At 65.5% G+C, this 18,390-nt stretch overlaps 1 long non-coding RNA gene across 1 annotated transcript; it reads left to right on the forward strand.

Moving 5' to 3' along the window:
- The first annotated feature begins 2,108 nt into the window (after window positions 1–2,108).
- LOC141948798 (uncharacterized) lies at window positions 2,109–17,265 on the forward strand. Its single transcript, XR_012630553.1, has 13 exons — window positions 2,109–3,376; window positions 3,555–3,609; window positions 4,420–5,691; window positions 5,867–5,921; window positions 6,732–8,003; window positions 8,181–8,235; window positions 9,046–10,317; window positions 10,493–10,547; window positions 11,366–12,637; window positions 12,815–12,869; window positions 13,680–14,951; window positions 15,127–15,181; window positions 16,000–17,265. It is a non-coding gene; the product is annotated as an uncharacterized LOC141948798 (long non-coding RNA).
- Window positions 17,266–18,390: the final 1,125 nt, after the last annotated feature.

The following is an 18,390-nucleotide window of genomic DNA, read 5'->3' on the forward strand; positions in this document are numbered from 1 at the left end:
TCCACAACTCGCTTCCACCACCCCCCACCCCCCCCCCGCAATTTTCCTGTTTGGCCAGTCAGTAAACCAGAGGGGGAGGTGGCGTTGAACAGGCCATTATGGGCATTTAAGTGCTTAAATAGAGCCCCATTGTCAGCGGCAGTCCCCAACAATGCAGCCTTAACGACTAGGCTGCAAGTCCCTGCACGTCCTTGGCTGGCAGTGCTACATGTCAAAGACATGGTTTTTCCCTTAGGGGAAGAAGGCAAAACAAAAATTTGCATTTACATGGGAGGGTAGCCAGCATACCTTTACCAGACTCCCAGAGGGGGGTAGAAACAATCAGAAATGCCCCAATCTAGAAAAAAAATTACAGCAGCTTTGTAATGGGTACTTTAGGGTATTGGAGAAAACAGGTACCTGGATTCTCCATTGCCTGTCCACTGTATTTGCATTTACAAAAAGGAAAACGGTGGAGTTGGCATTCAGAACATGAAGAAGCGATTAAAACTCTGATACTCGAATTAAAAACATATCTAACTTACAAATGCCTATTAATACTTGACCCACGAGCATTACAGCAGCCATTTAAACCTTCACCAATTTTAGATGCACCCCCTCTACCTCTAGCATGGGATGCTAGTGACAACAATGGAGTAAAAGAAACTCAGTACGAGATGGATTTATCCTGTATCCTAAGGGGTAACCTGTTCAGCCTTCCCCCCCGTCCGCCCCGAGACAGTTCTCTTTTCTTTCCTTGAAGAACATCGATGGTGGGAAAGCTTATCTGGATGGTCACCACCACAAACAGGACTCGGTCTGATTTTCCTAATTTCAACTTTAATATGTTTACTACTTCTAATAGTATTGTATATTAAGGGTTGGAGGATGGTTAAACAGATCACTCAGTTACAAAAGTATCCCTGCGTGTATACTTCCCTAAAATATTTTTTTTTTAATAGCAGCTAATAAAACACAAAATTCGCTTCAGTTATAATTGGATTATGGCATCCGCTGCTTATAGGCAGAGAGGCAAGAGGCAACCACACCGCCACTCTCTGGACAAGATCAAGTACTGTAGCCCAGGTAATGGACTGTGAGGGCGGGAAAGTCCATGTGGGGGCGCAGCGGCCGCCTGAGGGGAAGGGGGCGGGACCCGCCTGTGGGAAGGGGAAGGGCGGGAAAGTCACGATGAGGGGCGGAGCGGCCGCCTGAGGGGAAGGGGGCCGGTGCAGCCCCGCCAGACGCGGCCAGGAGTCCGGAGCAGAGGAGTGGCGGTCGCAGTCGTCTCTGCGGGAAGCACTGGAGCAGCAACTGGGTGAGTAAAGCCGATCTGTGAGTTTTTGGCGGGGCGGGGCGGGGGGGGGGAGGCGCTGAGATTCGGGTGGTGCTGTGGCGAGCTCTGTCCGGGGGCCGGCGACCCTCTCAGACCCGACGGTGTCTTCTTGCCTTTGCAACAGCTGGTGGTGGAGCAGAAAGAAGAGACAAACATCGCGTGCAGAAGGACCCGCAAGACAAGACAGAGCGGCAGGAGGAGCGGAGGAAGTCTGAGCAACAAGTGCAGGAAAGAGAAGGGCGCTCCGGGCAAAGCGCCGCTGTGAGGGGCGGAGCGGCCACCTGAGGGGAAGGGTAGTGGGACCTGTCTGGGGCGGGGTGGAGCGCCGCCGCCGGGGGGGGAGGGGGGGAGCGCCGTCGCCGCCGGAGGAGGGGAGGGGTTGGGGGAAGAGCGCCGTCGCCGTCCGACGCGGGGGGGGGCCGCAGTCCGGGACGGGGGAGCAGCGACATCGCCGTCTGAGGTGGGAGTGGGGGGAGCACCGTCGCCGCGGGGCGGGCGGGGGGTGGACTGGACCCGCTTGGGGGGGCGAGCAGCGTTGCCGCAGGGGCTGAGGAGGGTCCAAGGCCCCGCTGGATGCAGCCAGGAGCCCGGAGCAGATGAGTGGCCGTCGCAGTCGTCCCTGCAGGGATCACTGAAGCACCAACTGGGTGAGACAAGCTGATCTGTGAGGTTTTCTCGGGGGGGGGGTGGGGGTGGTGGTGGTGTTGGGGTATGGGCGAGGAGGGCCGCCTTCCCTCTGTCCTCCCTGTGGGGAAGCTGGCATCTGACCGTACCCCCCCTTCCAAGCAGCAGCTCCTGGAGAAGAAAGGCGAGGCATCGTGAGGAGCGGCGGGCTGAAGAGAGGAGTGGGGCGAGAGAAGGAAGCTCTGGACAAAGGGGACCTCCCTGTTACCGGGGCTGTGGTCGCACGAGACCGTTGCCGGCACTTCTGGTGCCCTGGCCGGCGCTGCGCTGGGTGACCTCCCTGTAAGCAGGGCTCGGGTCTCTGGTCTTTTGCCACCTTGCCCCACGGTTTGGCTGCCCGGAGAGAAGGGCGGCCCTGTCAGGAGAGTGAGCGGCGCTGTCTCCGCGCCGAGGGGGAAATGGGGCTCTCCGGACCCCACGCCCGCCCTGTAAGCAGGGGAGGGCCGTTTCCCCGGTCCCGGCGGCTTTCTGGCTGCTGGCGGCCTGGCCAGCGTGACCCCCTGGAGTCGGGGCGTGTCACGGCATTTGTCCCTTGGCCACCCCGTGAAGCCCCGCGGCACGTTGAGTCGCTGTGGCCTGCGTGCGTCCTGGGGGGCAGGTCTGGGGCTCTGCTCTCCTGCTCGTGGGAAGGGATGGCTCCCCAGACACTGGCTGCACAGAGCTCGCTCTCTCTTGCGGGAAGTTTTGTTTGTCCCTGTGTGTGTGTGTGTGTGTGTCTGTGTGTGCCTGCCTGTGTCTGTGTGTGTGTCTGTGGGTGTGAGTGAGCGAGCGAATGAGCTTCTCGTTTAGGCCCCTGTTGAAATCACTGCAGCGTACTTAGCTTAAACTTCCCGGGAGGGAAAGAAGGGCTCTGTGCAGCAACAGGGGGTCGGTCCCCTCTGAGCCCGCGAGCGGAGGGCGAGTCCCGGCTTGCCCCTCCTTGCCCCTCCTTTCGAAGGAGAGAGCGAAGCCCCGTGGCTGTAGCGCGGCCAGCGTGCGACCCGCCTGTGTTCAGGGCCCGGGTCTCTGCCTGGGTGGCCGCCTGTCCTGGCTGGCGACCTGCCAGCGTGCCCGCCCCGTACTCGGGGCGAGTGCCACGAGCCGTGGAGCCCTCTGTCCCCAGGAGCCGCTCGGCCGCCCTGTAATCAGGGCTGGGCGGGCTGCTGTAGGCAGCCAGCAGAGGCTGCCCTGTAAGTCCGGGGCTGGCCAATGAGTGACCTGCAGGCCCGGGCACTCTGCAGTGCCGGCAGCGGCTCGAGCCCCCCGTAAGGAGGGGCGCAGCTTCCTTGGCCGCCGCTTTTGTGTGCCCAGCTCCCCTTTGTCCAGAGTTCCCAACTCCGAGCCCAGCTCCAGCGCCGGCCGGCACTGCACGCGTGGCAGCCCCGGAGCGTCGATCGGGTGAGAAAAGCCGATCTGTGAGGTTTTTTTTTTGGGGGGGGGGGGGGGGGAGTGGTGGTGTTAGGTTATACGGGGTTGCGGGTGGGAGGGCCTCTGGGATTCGGGTGGTGCTGTGGCGAGCTCTGTCCGGGGGCCGGTGTCCCTCTCAGACCCGACCGGCGTCCTTCTGCCATTACAGGAGCTGGCGGAGAAGAAGGAAGAGCCAAACATTGCGTGCGGAAAGACCTTCAAAGGCAAGAGAGAGTGGGGGGAGGAGCGGAGGAAGTCTGGGCAACAAGTGGAGGCAAAAGAAGGGCGCTCTGGGCAACAGGACCACCCTGTCACTGGGCTCTGGTCGTGCAAGGGTGTCACCAGGACCTTTGGTGCCCTGGCCGGCTTTGTGCCCTGGCCGGCTTTGTGCCGGGTGATCTCCCTGTAAGCGGGGCTCGGGTCTTTGTTTTTTTGCCGGCCTTTTGCCACGTTGCCCCATGGTTCGGCTGCCCGGGCAGGTGGCAAGCGTCTGAGGGGGGTGAGCAGCACCGTCTCCGCAGCCGAGGCGGGAAGCGGGGCTCCTAAAGCCCACCGTGGTGGTGAGCTGCAGTCAGGACGGCCAGCCCATAACTCGGGCGTAGATGGGAGCCTTGAAGTGCACGGGGCTCGTTGAGCGGGCCGAGGAACCCCCTGTAAGTAAGGAAGGCCGTGAGCATCCCCTGTGCTTAAGGGGAGGTGCTGGGAGGGACGAGGGACCCTCCCCTGTGAGCAGGCCGGCGTCCCTGGCCCCGGCCTTTCAGAGGCGTGGGGCTGAGACGTGCAGGGCTGGGCGTGCCCTGCCCTAGCCCTCTTTCTGTGTGCTGTCAGCCCCAGGAGCAGCTTGGGAGGAAGAGAGGCATGGGGAAAGGCAGGAGGCTGGGAGGCAACGGTGCCTGCGAGCCGGGCCCAGGTCCGGCCCGGGCAGGCCTGGCAGTGCTTTGAGCTGGGCCAGCGCCCTGGAAGCAGGGCTGGGGCCTCTGCTCCATCCTCCGGGTGGGGGAGCTGGCGCCTGACTGTGCCCCCCTTCCAAGCAGCAGCTCCTGGAGAAGAAAGGCGAGGCATCGTGAGGAGCGGCGGGCTGAAGAGAGGAGTGGGGCGAGAGAAGGAAGCTCTGGACAAAGGGGACCTCCCTGTTACCGGGGCTGCGGTCGCACGAGACCGTTGCCGGCACTTCTGGTGCCCTGGCCGGCGCTGCGCTGGGTGACCTCCCTGTAAGCAGGGCTCGGGTCTCTGGTCTTTTGCCACCTTGCCCCACGGTTTGGCTGCCCGGAGAGAAGGGCGGCCCTGTCAGGAGAGTGAGCGGCGCTGTCTCCGCGCCGAGGGGGAAATGGGGCTCTCCGGACCCCACGCCCGCCCTGTAAGCAGGGGAGGGCCGTTTCCCCGGCCCCGGCGGCTTTCTGGCTGCTGGCGGCCTGGCCAGCGTGACCCCCTGGAGTCGGGGCGTGTCACGGCATTTGTCCTTTGGCCACCCCGTGAAGCCCCGCGGCACGTTGAGTCGCTGTGGCCTGCGTGCGTCCTGGGGGGCAGGTCTGGGGCTCTGCTCTCCTGCTCGTGGGAAGGGATGGCTCCCCAGACACTGGCTGCACAGAGCTCGCTCTCTCTTCCGGGAAGTTTTGTTTGTCCCTGTCTGTGTGTGTGTGTGCGTCTGTGTGTGCCTGCCTGTGTCTGTGTGTGTGTCTGTGGGTGTGAGTGAGCGAGCGAATGAGCTTCTCGTTTAGGCTCCTGTTGAAATCACTGCAGCGTACTTAGCTTAAACTTCCCGGGAGGGAAAGAAGGGCTCTGTGCAGCAACAGGGGGTCGGTCCCCTCTGAGCCCGCGAGCGGAGGGCGAGTCCCGGCTTGCCCCTCCTTGCCCCTCCTTTCGAAGGAGAGAGCGAAGCCCCGTGGCTGTAGCGCGGCCAGCGTGCGACCCGCCTGTGTTCAGGGCCCGGGTCTCTGCCTGGGTGGCCGCCTGTCCTGGCTGGCGACCTGCCAGCGTGCCCGCCCCGTACTCGGGGCGAGTGCCACGAGCCGTGGAGCCCTCTGTCCCCAGGAGCCGCTCGGCCGCCCTGTAATCAGGGCTGGGCGGGCTGCTGTAGGCAGCCAGCAGAGGCTGCCCTGTAAGTCCGGGGCTGGCCAATGAGTGACCTGCAGGCCCGGGCACTCTGCAGTGCCGGCAGCGGCTCGAGCCCCCCGTAAGGAGGGGCGCAGCTTCCTTGGCCGCCGCTTTTGTGTGCCCAGCTCCCCTTTGTCCAGAGTTCCCAACTCCGAGCCCAGCTCCAGCGCCGGCCGGCACTGCACGCGTGGCAGCCCCGGAGCGTCGATCGGGTGAGAAAAGCCGATCTGTGAGGGTTTTTTTTTTGGGGGGGGGGGGGAGTGGTGGTGTTAGGTTATACGGGGTTGCGGGTGGGAGGGCCTCTGGGATTCGGGTGGTGCTGTGGCGAGCTCTGTCCGGGGGCCGGTGTCCCTCTCAGACCCGACCGGCGTCCTTCTGCCATTACAGGAGCTGGCGGAGAAGAAGGAAGAGCCAAACATTGCGTGCGGAAAGACCTTCAAAGGCAAGAGAGAGCGGGGGGAGGAGCGGAGGAAGTCTGGGCAACAAGTGGAGGCAAAAGAAGGGCGCTCTGGGCAACAGGACCACCCTGTCACTGGGCTCTGGTCGTGCAAGGGTGTCACCAGGACCTTTGGTGCCCTGGCCGGCTTTGTGCCCTGGCCGGCTTTGTGCCGGGTGATCTCCCTGTAAGCGGGGCTCGGGTCTTTGTTTTTTTGCCGGCCTTTTGCCACGTTGCCCCATGGTTCGGCTGCCCGGGCAGGTGGCAAGCGTCTGAGGGGGGTGAGCAGCACCGTCTCCGCAGCCGAGGCGGGAAGCGGGGCTCCTAAAGCCCACCGTGGTGGTGAGCTGCAGTCAGGACGGCCAGCCCATAACTCGGGCGTAGATGGGAGCCTTGAAGTGCACGGGGCTCGTTGAGCGGGCCGAGGAACCCCCTGTAAGTAAGGAAGGCCGTGAGCATCCCCTGTGCTTAAGGGGAGGTGCTGGGAGGGACGAGGGACCCTCCCCTGTGAGCAGGCCGGCGTCCCTGGCCCCGGCCTTTCAGAGGCGTGGGGCTGAGACGTGCAGGGCTGGGCGTGCCCTGCCCTAGCCCTCTTTCTGTGTGCTGTCAGCCCCAGGAGCAGCTTGGGAGGAAGAGAGGCATGGGGAAAGGCAGGAGGCTGGGAGGCAACGGTGCCTGCGAGCCGGGCCCAGGTCCGGCCCGGGCAGGCCTGGCAGTGCTTTGAGCTGGGCCAGCGCCCTGGAAGCAGGGCTGGGGCCTCTGCTCCATCCTCCGGGTGGGGGAGCTGGCGCCTGACTGTGCCCCCCTTCCAAGCAGCAGCTCCTGGAGAAGAAAGGCGAGGCATCGTGAGGAGCGGCGGGCTGAAGAGAGGAGTGGGGCGAGAGAAGGAAGCTCTGGACAAAGGGGACCTCCCTGTTACCGGGGCTGCGGTCGCACGAGACCGTTGCCGGCACTTCTGGTGCCCTGGCCGGCGCTGCGCTGGGTGACCTCCCTGTAAGCAGGGCTCGGGTCTCTGGTCTTTTGCCACCTTGCCCCACGGTTTGGCTGCCCGGAGAGAAGGGCGGCCCTGTCAGGAGAGTGAGCGGCGCTGTCTCCGCGCCGAGGGGGAAATGGGGCTCTCCGGACCCCACGCCCGCCCTGTAAGCAGGGGAGGGCCGTTTCCCCGGCCCCGGCGGCTTTCTGGCTGCTGGCGGCCTGGCCAGCGTGACCCCCTGGAGTCGGGGCGTGTCACGGCATTTGTCCTTTGGCCACCCCGTGAAGCCCCGCGGCACGTTGAGTCGCTGTGGCCTGCGTGCGTCCTGGGGGGCAGGTCTGGGGCTCTGCTCTCCTGCTCGTGGGAAGGGATGGCTCCCCAGACACTGGCTGCACAGAGCTCGCTCTCTCTTCCGGGAAGTTTTGTTTGTCCCTGTCTGTGTGTGTGTGTGCGTCTGTGTGTGCCTGCCTGTGTCTGTGTGTGTGTCTGTGGGTGTGAGTGAGCGAGCGAATGAGCTTCTCGTTTAGGCTCCTGTTGAAATCACTGCAGCGTACTTAGCTTAAACTTCCCGGGAGGGAAAGAAGGGCTCTGTGCAGCAACAGGGGGTCGGTCCCCTCTGAGCCCGCGAGCGGAGGGCGAGTCCCGGCTTGCCCCTCCTTGCCCCTCCTTTCGAAGGAGAGAGCGAAGCCCCGTGGCTGTAGCGCGGCCAGCGTGCGACCCGCCTGTGTTCAGGGCCCGGGTCTCTGCCTGGGTGGCCGCCTGTCCTGGCTGGCGACCTGCCAGCGTGCCCGCCCCGTACTCGGGGCGAGTGCCACGAGCCGTGGAGCCCTCTGTCCCCAGGAGCCGCTCGGCCGCCCTGTAATCAGGGCTGGGCGGGCTGCTGTAGGCAGCCAGCAGAGGCTGCCCTGTAAGTCCGGGGCTGGCCAATGAGTGACCTGCAGGCCCGGGCACTCTGCAGTGCCGGCAGCGGCTCGAGCCCCCCGTAAGGAGGGGCGCAGCTTCCTTGGCCGCCGCTTTTGTGTGCCCAGCTCCCCTTTGTCCAGAGTTCCCAACTCCGAGCCCAGCTCCAGCGCCGGCCGGCACTGCACGCGTGGCAGCCCCGGAGCGTCGATCGGGTGAGAAAAGCCGATCTGTGAGGTTTTTTTTTTGGGGGGGGGGGGGGGGAGTGGTGGTGTTAGGTTATACGGGGTTGCGGGTGGGAGGGCCTCTGGGATTCGGGTGGTGCTGTGGCGAGCTCTGTCCGGGGGCCGGTGTCCCTCTCAGACCCGACCGGCGTCCTTCTGCCATTACAGGAGCTGGCGGAGAAGAAGGAAGAGCCAAACATTGCGTGCGGAAAGACCTTCAAAGGCAAGAGAGAGCGGGGGGAGGAGCGGAGGAAGTCTGGGCAACAAGTGGAGGCAAAAGAAGGGCGCTCTGGGCAACAGGACCACCCTGTCACTGGGCTCTGGTCGTGCAAGGGTGTCACCAGGACCTTTGGTGCCCTGGCCGGCTTTGTGCCCTGGCCGGCTTTGTGCCGGGTGATCTCCCTGTAAGCGGGGCTCGGGTCTTTGTTTTTTTGCCGGCCTTTTGCCACGTTGCCCCATGGTTCGGCTGCCCGGGCAGGTGGCAAGCGTCTGAGGGGGGTGAGCAGCACCGTCTCCGCAGCCGAGGCGGGAAGCGGGGCTCCTAAAGCCCACCGTGGTGGTGAGCTGCAGTCAGGACGGCCAGCCCATAACTCGGGCGTAGATGGGAGCCTTGAAGTGCACGGGGCTCGTTGAGCGGGCCGAGGAACCCCCTGTAAGTAAGGAAGGCCGTGAGCATCCCCTGTGCTTAAGGGGAGGTGCTGGGAGGGACGAGGGACCCTCCCCTGTGAGCAGGCCGGCGTCCCTGGCCCCGGCCTTTCAGAGGCGTGGGGCTGAGACGTGCAGGGCTGGGCGTGCCCTGCCCTAGCCCTCTTTCTGTGTGCTGTCAGCCCCAGGAGCAGCTTGGGAGGAAGAGAGGCATGGGGAAAGGCAGGAGGCTGGGAGGCAACGGTGCCTGCGAGCCGGGCCCAGGTCCGGCCCGGGCAGGCCTGGCAGTGCTTTGAGCTGGGCCAGCGCCCTGGAAGCAGGGCTGGGGCCTCTGCTCCATCCTCCGGGTGGGGGAGCTGGCGCCTGACTGTGCCCCCCTTCCAAGCAGCAGCTCCTGGAGAAGAAAGGCGAGGCATCGTGAGGAGCGGCGGGCTGAAGAGAGGAGTGGGGCGAGAGAAGGAAGCTCTGGACAAAGGGGACCTCCCTGTTACCGGGGCTGCGGTCGCACGAGACCGTTGCCGGCACTTCTGGTGCCCTGGCCGGCGCTGCGCTGGGTGACCTCCCTGTAAGCAGGGCTCGGGTCTCTGGTCTTTTGCCACCTTGCCCCACGGTTTGGCTGCCCGGAGAGAAGGGCGGCCCTGTCAGGAGAGTGAGCGGCGCTGTCTCCGCGCCGAGGGGGAAATGGGGCTCTCCGGACCCCACGCCCGCCCTGTAAGCAGGGGAGGGCCGTTTCCCCGGCCCCGGCGGCTTTCTGGCTGCTGGCGGCCTGGCCAGCGTGACCCCCTGGAGTCGGGGCGTGTCACGGCATTTGTCCTTTGGCCACCCCGTGAAGCCCCGCGGCACGTTGAGTCGCTGTGGCCTGCGTGCGTCCTGGGGGGCAGGTCTGGGGCTCTGCTCTCCTGCTCGTGGGAAGGGATGGCTCCCCAGACACTGGCTGCACAGAGCTCGCTCTCTCTTCCGGGAAGTTTTGTTTGTCCCTGTCTGTGTGTGTGTGTGCGTCTGTGTGTGCCTGCCTGTGTCTGTGTGTGTGTCTGTGGGTGTGAGTGAGCGAGCGAATGAGCTTCTCGTTTAGGCTCCTGTTGAAATCACTGCAGCGTACTTAGCTTAAACTTCCCGGGAGGGAAAGAAGGGCTCTGTGCAGCAACAGGGGGTCGGTCCCCTCTGAGCCCGCGAGCGGAGGGCGAGTCCCGGCTTGCCCCTCCTTGCCCCTCCTTTCGAAGGAGAGAGCGAAGCCCCGTGGCTGTAGCGCGGCCAGCGTGCGACCCGCCTGTGTTCAGGGCCCGGGTCTCTGCCTGGGTGGCCGCCTGTCCTGGCTGGCGACCTGCCAGCGTGCCCGCCCCGTACTCGGGGCGAGTGCCACGAGCCGTGGAGCCCTCTGTCCCCAGGAGCCGCTCGGCCGCCCTGTAATCAGGGCTGGGCGGGCTGCTGTAGGCAGCCAGCAGAGGCTGCCCTGTAAGTCCGGGGCTGGCCAATGAGTGACCTGCAGGCCCGGGCACTCTGCAGTGCCGGCAGCGGCTCGAGCCCCCCGTAAGGAGGGGCGCAGCTTCCTTGGCCGCCGCTTTTGTGTGCCCAGCTCCCCTTTGTCCAGAGTTCCCAACTCCGAGCCCAGCTCCAGCGCCGGCCGGCACTGCACGCGTGGCAGCCCCGGAGCGTCGATCGGGTGAGAAAAGCCGATCTGTGAGGGTTTTTTTTTTGGGGGGGGGGGGGAGTGGTGGTGTTAGGTTATACGGGGTTGCGGGTGGGAGGGCCTCTGGGATTCGGGTGGTGCTGTGGCGAGCTCTGTCCGGGGGCCGGTGTCCCTCTCAGACCCGACCGGCGTCCTTCTGCCATTACAGGAGCTGGCGGAGAAGAAGGAAGAGCCAAACATTGCGTGCGGAAAGACCTTCAAAGGCAAGAGAGAGCGGGGGGAGGAGCGGAGGAAGTCTGGGCAACAAGTGGAGGCAAAAGAAGGGCGCTCTGGGCAACAGGACCACCCTGTCACTGGGCTCTGGTCGTGCAAGGGTGTCACCAGGACCTTTGGTGCCCTGGCCGGCTTTGTGCCCTGGCCGGCTTTGTGCCGGGTGATCTCCCTGTAAGCGGGGCTCGGGTCTTTGTTTTTTTGCCGGCCTTTTGCCACGTTGCCCCATGGTTCGGCTGCCCGGGCAGGTGGCAAGCGTCTGAGGGGGGTGAGCAGCACCGTCTCCGCAGCCGAGGCGGGAAGCGGGGCTCCTAAAGCCCACCGTGGTGGTGAGCTGCAGTCAGGACGGCCAGCCCATAACTCGGGCGTAGATGGGAGCCTTGAAGTGCACGGGGCTCGTTGAGCGGGCCGAGCCAAGGGAGAACCCCCTGTAAGTAAGGAAGGCCGTGAGCATCCCCTGTGCTTAAGGGGAGGTGCTGGGAGGGACGAGGGACCCTCCCCTGTGAGCAGGCCGGCGTCCCTGGCCCCGGCCTTTCAGAGGCGTGGGGCTGAGACGTGCAGGGCTGGGCGTGCCCTGCCCTAGCCCTCTTTCTGTGTGCTGTCAGCCCCAGGAGCAGCTTGGGAGGAAGAGAGGCACGGGGAAAGGCAGGAGGCTGGGAGGCAACGGTGCCTGCGAGCCGGGCCCAGGTCCGGCCCGGGCAGGCCTGGCAGTGCTTTGAGCTGGGCCAGCGCCCTGGAAGCAGGGCTGGGGCCTCTGCTCCATCCTCCGGGTGGGGGAGCTGGCGCCTGACTGTGCCCCCCTTCCAAGCAGCAGCTCCTGGAGAAGAAAGGCGAGGCATCGTGAGGAGCGGCGGGCTGAAGAGAGGAGTGGGGCGAGAGAAGGAAGCTCTGGACAAAGGGGACCTCCCTGTTACCGGGGCTGCGGTCGCACGAGACCGTTGCCGGCACTTCTGGTGCCCTGGCCGGCGCTGCGCTGGGTGACCTCCCTGTAAGCAGGGCTCGGGTCTCTGGTCTTTTGCCACCTTGCCCCACGGTTTGGCTGCCCGGAGAGAAGGGCGGCCCTGTCAGGAGAGTGAGCGGCGCTGTCTCCGCGCCGAGGGGGAAATGGGGTTCTCCGGACCCCACGCCCGCCCTGTAAGCAGGGGAGGGCCGTTTCCCCGGCCCCGGCGGCTTTCTGGCTGCTGGCGGCCTGGCCAGCGTGACCCCCTGGAGTCGGGGCGTGTCACGGCATTTGTCCCTTGGCCACCCCGTGAAGCCCCGCGGCACGTTGAGTCGCTGTGGCCTGCGTGCGTCCTGGGGGGCAGGTCTGGGGCTCTGCTCTCCTGCTCGTGGGAAGGGATGGCTCCCCAGACACTGGCTGCACAGAGCTCGCTCTCTCTTGCGGGAAGTTTTGTTTGTCCCTGTGTGTGTGTGTGTGTGTGTCTGTGTGTGCCTGCCTGTGTCTGTGTGTGTGTCTGTGGGTGTGAGTGAGCGAGCGAATGAGCTTCTCGTTTAGGCTCCTGTTGAAATCACTGCAGCGTACTTAGCTTAAACTTCCCGGGAGGGAAAGAAGGGCTCTGTGCAGCAACAGGGGGTCGGTCCCCTCTGAGCCCGCGAGCGGAGGGCGAGTCCCGGCTTGCCCCTCCTTGCCCCTCCTTTCGAAGGAGAGAGCGAAGCCCCGTGGCTGTAGCGCGGCCAGCGTGCGACCCGCCTGTGTTCAGGGCCCGGGTCTCTGCCTGGGTGGCCGCCTGTCCTGGCTGGCGACCTGCCAGCGTGCCCGCCCCGTACTCGGGGCGAGTGCCACGAGCCGTGGAGCCCTCTGTCCCCAGGAGCCGCTCGGCCGCCCTGTAATCAGGGCTGGGCGGGCTGCTGTAGGCAGCCAGCAGAGGCTGCCCTGTAAGTCCGGGGCTGGCCAATGAGTGACCTGCAGGCCCGGGCACTCTGCAGTGCCGGCAGCGGCTCGAGCCCCCCGTAAGGAGGGGCGCAGCTTCCTTGGCCGCCGCTTTTGTGTGCCCAGCTCCCCTTTGTCCAGAGTTCCCAACTCCGAGCCCAGCTCCAGCGCCGGCCGGCACTGCACGCGTGGCAGCCCCGGAGCGTCGATCGGGTGAGAAAAGCCGATCTGTGAGGTTTTTTTTTTGGGGGGGGGGGGGGGGAGTGGTGGTGTTAGGTTATACGGGGTTGCGGGTGGGAGGGCCTCTGGGATTCGGGTGGTGCTGTGGCGAGCTCTGTCCGGGGGCCGGTGTCCCTCTCAGACCCGACCGGCGTCCTTCTGCCATTACAGGAGCTGGCGGAGAAGAAGGAAGAGCCAAACATTGCGTGCGGAAAGACCTTCAAAGGCAAGAGAGAGCGGGGGGAGGAGCGGAGGAAGTCTGGGCAACAAGTGGAGGCAAAAGAAGGGCGCTCTGGGCAACAGGACCACCCTGTCACTGGGCTCTGGTCGTGCAAGGGTGTCACCAGGACCTTTGGTGCCCTGGCCGGCTTTGTGCCCTGGCCGGCTTTGTGCCGGGTGATCTCCCTGTAAGCGGGGCTCGGGTCTTTGTTTTTTTGCCGGCCTTTTGCCACGTTGCCCCATGGTTCGGCTGCCCGGGCAGGTGGCAAGCGTCTGAGGGGGGTGAGCAGCACCGTCTCCGCAGCCGAGGCGGGAAGCGGGGCTCCTAAAGCCCACCGTGGTGGTGAGCTGCAGTCAGGACGGCCAGCCCATAACTCGGGCGTAGATGGGAGCCTTGAAGTGCACGGGGCTCGTTGAGCGGGCCGAGGAACCCCCTGTAAGTAAGGAAGGCCGTGAGCATCCCCTGTGCTTAAGGGGAGGTGCTGGGAGGGACGAGGGACCCTCCCCTGTGAGCAGGCCGGCGTCCCTGGCCCCGGCCTTTCAGAGGCGTGGGGCTGAGACGTGCAGGGCTGGGCGTGCCCTGCCCTAGCCCTCTTTCTGTGTGCTGTCAGCCCCAGGAGCAGCTTGGGAGGAAGAGAGGCATGGGGAAAGGCAGGAGGCTGGGAGGCAACGGTGCCTGCGAGCCGGGCCCAGGTCCGGCCCGGGCAGGCCTGGCAGTGCTTTGAGCTGGGCCAGCGCCCTGGAAGCAGGGCTGGGGCCTCTGCTCCATCCTCCGGGTGGGGGAGCTGGCGCCTGACTGTGCCCCCCTTCCAAGCAGCAGCTCCTGGAGAAGAAAGGCGAGGCATCGTGAGGAGCGGCGGGCTGAAGAGAGGAGTGGGGCGAGAGAAGGAAGCTCTGGACAAAGGGGACCTCCCTGTTACCGGGGCTGCGGTCGCACGAGACCGTTGCCGGCACTTCTGGTGCCCTGGCCGGCGCTGCGCTGGGTGACCTCCCTGTAAGCAGGGCTCGGGTCTCTGGTCTTTTGCCACCTTGCCCCACGGTTTGGCTGCCCGGAGAGAAGGGCGGCCCTGTCAGGAGAGTGAGCGGCGCTGTCTCCGCGCCGAGGGGGAAATGGGGCTCTCCGGACCCCACGCCCGCCCTGTAAGCAGGGGAGGGCCGTTTCCCCGGCCCCGGCGGCTTTCTGGCTGCTGGCGGCCTGGCCAGCGTGACCCCCTGGAGTCGGGGCGTGTCACGGCATTTGTCCTTTGGCCACCCCGTGAAGCCCCGCGGCACGTTGAGTCGCTGTGGCCTGCGTGCGTCCTGGGGGGCAGGTCTGGGGCTCTGCTCTCCTGCTCGTGGGAAGGGATGGCTCCCCAGACACTGGCTGCACAGAGCTCGCTCTCTCTTCCGGGAAGTTTTGTTTGTCCCTGTCTGTGTGTGTGTGTGCGTCTGTGTGTGCCTGCCTGTGTCTGTGTGTGTGTCTGTGGGTGTGAGTGAGCGAGCGAATGAGCTTCTCGTTTAGGCTCCTGTTGAAATCACTGCAGCGTACTTAGCTTAAACTTCCCGGGAGGGAAAGAAGGGCTCTGTGCAGCAACAGGGGGTCGGTCCCCTCTGAGCCCGCGAGCGGAGGGCGAGTCCCGGCTTGCCCCTCCTTGCCCCTCCTTTCGAAGGAGAGAGCGAAGCCCCGTGGCTGTAGCGCGGCCAGCGTGCGACCCGCCTGTGTTCAGGGCCCGGGTCTCTGCCTGGGTGGCCGCCTGTCCTGGCTGGCGACCTGCCAGCGTGCCCGCCCCGTACTCGGGGCGAGTGCCACGAGCCGTGGAGCCCTCTGTCCCCAGGAGCCGCTCGGCCGCCCTGTAATCAGGGCTGGGCGGGCTGCTGTAGGCAGCCAGCAGAGGCTGCCCTGTAAGTCCGGGGCTGGCCAATGAGTGACCTGCAGGCCCGGGCACTCTGCAGTGCCGGCAGCGGCTCGAGCCCCCCGTAAGGAGGGGCGCAGCTTCCTTGGCCGCCGCTTTTGTGTGCCCAGCTCCCCTTTGTCCAGAGTTCCCAACTCCGAGCCCAGCTCCAGCGCCGGCCGGCACTGCACGCGTGGCAGCCCCGGAGCGTCGATCGGGTGAGAAAAGCCGATCTGTGAGGGTTTTTTTTTTGGGGGGGGGGGGGAGTGGTGGTGTTAGGTTATACGGGGTTGCGGGTGGGAGGGCCTCTGGGATTCGGGTGGTGCTGTGGCGAGCTCTGTCCGGGGGCCGGTGTCCCTCTCAGACCCGACCGGCGTCCTTCTGCCATTACAGGAGCTGGCGGAGAAGAAGGAAGAGCCAAACATTGCGTGCGGAAAGACCTTCAAAGGCAAGAGAGAGCGGGGGGAGGAGCGGAGGAAGTCTGGGCAACAAGTGGAGGCAAAAGAAGGGCGCTCTGGGCAACAGGACCACCCTGTCACTGGGCTCTGGTCGTGCAAGGGTGTCACCAGGACCTTTGGTGCCCTGGCCGGCTTTGTGCCCTGGCCGGCTTTGTGCCGGGTGATCTCCCTGTAAGCGGGGCTCGGGTCTTTGTTTTTTTGCCGGCCTTTTGCCACGTTGCCCCATGGTTCGGCTGCCCGGGCAGGTGGCAAGCGTCTGAGGGGGGTGAGCAGCACCGTCTCCGCAGCCGAGGCGGGAAGCGGGGCTCCTAAAGCCCACCGTGGTGGTGAGCTGCAGTCAGGACGGCCAGCCCATAACTCGGGCGTAGATGGGAGCCTTGAAGTGCACGGGGCTCGTTGAGCGGGCCGAGCCAAGGGAGAACCCCCTGTAAGTAAGGAAGGCCGTGAGCATCCCCTGTGCTTAAGGGGAGGTGCTGGGAGGGACGAGGGACCCTCCCCTGTGAGCAGGCCGGCGTCCCTGGCCCCGGCCTTTCAGAGGCGTGGGGCTGAGACGTGCAGGGCTGGGCGTGCCCTGCCCTAGCCCTCTTTCTGTGTGCTGTCAGCCCCAGGAGCAGCTTGGGAGGAAGAGAGGCACGGGGAAAGGCAGGAGGCTGGGAGGCAACGGTGCCTGCGAGCCGGGCCCAGGTCCGGCCCGGGCAGGCCTGGCAGTGCTTTGAGCTGGGCCAGCGCCCTGGAAGCAGGGCTGGGGCCTCTGCTCCATCCTCCGGGTGGGGGAGCTGGCGCCTGACTGTGCCCCCCTTCCAAGCAGCAGCTCCTGGAGAAGAAAGGCGAGGCATCGTGAGGAGCGGCGGGCTGAAGAGAGGAGTGGGGCGAGAGAAGGAAGCTCTGGACAAAGGGGACCTCCCTGTTACCGGGGCTGCGGTCGCACGAGACCGTTGCCGGCACTTCTGGTGCCCTGGCCGGCGCTGCGCTGGGTGACCTCCCTGTAAGCAGGGCTCGGGTCTCTGGTCTTTTGCCACCTTGCCCCACGGTTTGGCTGCCCGGAGAGAAGGGCGGCCCTGTCAGGAGAGTGAGCGGCGCTGTCTCCGCGCCGAGGGGGAAATGGGGCTCTCCGGACCCCACGCCCGCCCTGTAAGCAGGGGAGGGCCGTTTCCCCGGCCCCGGCGGCTTTCTGGCTGCTGGCGGCCTGGCCAGCGTGACCCCCTGGAGTCGGGGCGTGTCACGGCATTTGTCCCTTGGCCACCCCGTGAAGCCCCGCGGCACGTTGAGTCGCTGTGGCCTGCGTGCGTCCTGGGGGGCAGGTCTGGGGCTCTGCTCTCCTGCTCGTGGGAAGGGATGGCTCCCCAGACACTGGCTGCACAGAGCTCGCTCTCTCTTCCGGGAAGTTTTGTTTGTCCCTGTGTGTGTGTGTGTGTGCGTCTGTGTGTGCCTGCCTGTGTCTGTGTGTGTGTCTGTGGGTGTGAGTGAGCGAGCGAATGAGCTTCTCGTTTAGGCCCCTGTTGAAATCACTGCAGCGTACTTAGCTTAAACTTCCCGGGAGGGAAAGAAGGGCTCTGTGCAGCAACAGGGGGTCGGTCCCCTCTGAGCCCACGAGCGGAGGGCGAGTCCCGGCTTGCCCCTCCTTGCCCCTCCTTTCGAAGGAGAGAGCGAAGCCCCGTGGCTGTAGCGCGGCCAGCGTGCGACCCGCCTGTGTTCAGGGCCCGGGTCTCTGCCTGGGTGGCCGCCTGTCCTGGCTGGCGACCTGCCAGCGTGCCCGCCCCGTACTCGGGGCGAGTGCCACGAGCCGTGGAGCCCTCTGTCCCCAGGAGCCGCTCGGCCGCCCTGTAATCAGGGCTGGGCGGGCTGCTGTAGGCAGCCAGCAGAGGCTGCCCTGTAAGTCCGGGGCTGGCCAATGAGTGACCTGCAGGCCCGGGCACTCTGCAGTGCCGGCAGCGGCTCGAGCCCCCCGTAAGGAGGGGCGCAGCTTCCTTGGCCGCCGCTTTTGTGTGCCCAGCTCCCCTTTGTCCAGAGTTCCCAACTCTGAGCCCAGCTCCAGCGCCGGCCGGCACTGCACGCGTGGCAGCCCCGGAGCGTCGATCGGGTGAGAAAAGCCGATCTGTGAGGGTTTTTTTTTTGGGGGGGGGGGGGGAGTGGTGGTGTTAGGTTATACGGGGTTGCGGGTGGGAGGGCCTCTGGGATTCGGGTGGTGCTGTGGCGAGCTCTGTCCGGGGGCCGGTGTCCCTCTCAGACCCGACCGGCGTCCTTCTGCCATTACAGGAGCTGGCGGAGAAGAAGGAAGAGCCAAACATTGCGTGCGGAAAGACCTTCAAAGGCAAGAGAGAGCGGGGGGAGGAGCGGAGGAAGTCTGGGCAACAAGTGGAGGCAAAAGAAGGGCGCTCTGGGCAACAGGACCACCCTGTCACTGGGCTCTGGTCGTGCAAGGGTGTCACCAGGACCTTTGGTGCCCTGGCCGGCTTTGTGCCCTGGCCGGCTTTGTGCCGGGTGATCTCCCTGTAAGCGGGGCTCGGGTCTTTGTTTTTTTGCCGGCCTTTTGCCACGTTGCCCCATGGTTCGGCTGCCCGGGCAGGTGGCAAGCGTCTGAGGGGGGTGAGCAGCACCGTCTCCGCAGCCGAGGCGGGAAGCGGGGCTCCTAAAGCCCACCGTGGTGGTGAGCTGCAGTCAGGACGGCCAGCCCATAACTCGGGCGTAGATGGGAGCCTTGAAGTGCACGGGGCTCGTTGAGCGGGCCGAGCCAAGGGAGAACCCCCTGTAAGTAAGGAAGGCCGTGAGCATCCCCTGTGCTTAAGGGGAGGTGCTGGGAGGGACGAGGGACCCTCCCCTGTGAGCAGGCCGGCGTCCCTGGCCCCGGCCTTTCAGAGGCGTGGGGCTGAGACGTGCAGGGCTGGGCGTGCCCTGCCCTAGCCCTCTTTCTGTGTGCTGTCAGCCCCAGGAGCAGCTTGGGAGGAAGAGAGGCATGGGGAAAGGCAGGAGGCTGGGAGGCAACGGTGCCTGCGAGCCGGGCCCAGGTCCGGCCCGGGCAGGCCTGGCAGTGCTTTGAGCTGGGCCAGCGCCCTGGAAGCAGGGCTGGGGCCTCTGCTCCATCCTCCGGGTGGGGGAGCTGGCGCCTGACTGTGCCCCCCTTCCAAGCAGCAGCTCCTGGAGAAGAAAGGCGAGGCATCGTGAGGAGCGGCGGGCTGAAGAGAGGAGTGGGGCGAGAGAA

Source organism: Strix uralensis, chromosome 12 (assembly GCF_047716275.1).
Source record: "Strix uralensis isolate ZFMK-TIS-50842 chromosome 12, bStrUra1, whole genome shotgun sequence".
Classification (NCBI taxonomy): domain Eukaryota; kingdom Metazoa; phylum Chordata; class Aves; order Strigiformes; family Strigidae; genus Strix; species Strix uralensis.